At 41.9% G+C, this 1,440-nt stretch overlaps 1 non-coding gene across 1 annotated transcript; it reads right to left on the bottom strand.

The window, feature by feature from the left end:
- Nucleotides 1-975: 975 nt before the first annotated feature.
- LOC115870205 lies at nt 976-1,080 on the bottom strand. The gene has a single exon (XR_004046577.1). It is a non-coding gene; the product is annotated as a U6 spliceosomal RNA (small nuclear RNA).
- Between the last annotated feature and the right edge of the window lie 360 nt (nt 1,081-1,440).

A 1,440-nucleotide genomic window follows, 5' to 3' on the forward strand; every position in this document is an offset into this window, starting at 1 on the left:
CTAACAAGATCTACATTAGTCTATTCTCCAGTGCACTGTGTACAGAAGACTTCACACCCCTGGTCAGTGGCCTCGGGGAGTTCAGGGAAAGCTTCATCCACATGAGGACTCGAGGAATATGATTTGGGGCTTTCACTGTAATCCATAGCCTTCTGTCAACTGGGCACCCAGTATTTGAACTCTAAAATAATTCCTTCCTCTGGGTTTGGACTTTAGTGTTCACAATCCTTGGATCACACCGGCGGCTATGCCCCTTCCTTGTGGACTTAGCATAGCCTCTGTAAACCAGGCACCCAGTATTTGAACTCTAAAATAATTCCTTCCTCTGGCTTTGGATTTTATTGTTTACAATCCTTGGATCACACCGGCGGCTTGCCCCTTCCTTGTGGATTTAGCTGATACCTCGCTTAGATGGCGGCTTGTTTCAAGAGAAGCTTTGAAGACCCAGAGGCTATTCTTTCTGATCATTGGGCACCTTCTTAGTTCTTCCCTAGGCTTTGCCATAGCCCCATATCTTCAGTGATCACTGAAGTATCAAGCAGAACTACATCACAAGAACTAATTGTTCTTAGATTAGGGCTTAGGATTAGGCATGAGCTCAAAATCCACTCATATTTCTAAGTTTTATATATCACCCTGATCACGATAGAAGCAGCATTTGTTTGATTTTAAATAAAATAGGTAACCTACAGGGGCCATTTGATAATTCTAATAATACTATCATTAATCTAGCATTCAGAATTTAAAATGCCAGGGAGAAAAGGAAAAATTGCACAAATAAGAACTCCTTGGGCCAAAATACATAGGACCCTCACTTGTACAGATTAAAAGGTGAGGTGACTGCGCATGCCTTAGGAAACAATTAGGGCTAGACACAAGACAAAAATCTTGATAACACTCAAGCACTAAGCCAAAACTAAGCCTACAAAGCTTTGTCAGAACAATACAAAAGCAGTCACACATGCACACAGACAAAAAACCCATGAATACATCACTAATTTGCATGTCATCCTTGTCCAGAGACCATGCGACCCTTTTCTGTGCCATCCCAGATTCAGGAAACGTGCTGCCAAAACGAACATTGTGTCGATCCATCTTAGTGAAGGTCTGCCTCTTTTTTCTGATGGCCCTTGTGTTCCCTCAGCTCCACTTTATTCGTCTATTTATCAATTATTTCACTCAGATAATAACCACCTCCCCTACTATTCTTAATACCTTTGAGAGCACAGATTGTATCCTCCTCTCCTGGCCTCTCCTAGCACCTAACATGGGACCACAGGTGTCAGAGTTTTCCATACATATAGAAGAAGAAAACGAATCAAGAAGGCATGAATCTAAAATCTGAAATTTCATCCTGACTCCACACTGAGAATTGCATCCTAGCTACAAATTTGTCTTCCCAAAGCATTGCCATCTCTAAAACAGTCCACTTCTTAAGCC

The sequence above is a fragment of the Echinops telfairi genome, unplaced genomic scaffold (assembly GCF_000313985.2).
Source record: "Echinops telfairi isolate 266 unplaced genomic scaffold, ASM31398v2 ScPeMD7_443;HRSCAF=831, whole genome shotgun sequence".
Lineage (NCBI taxonomy): Eukaryota > Metazoa > Chordata > Mammalia > Afrosoricida > Tenrecidae > Echinops > Echinops telfairi.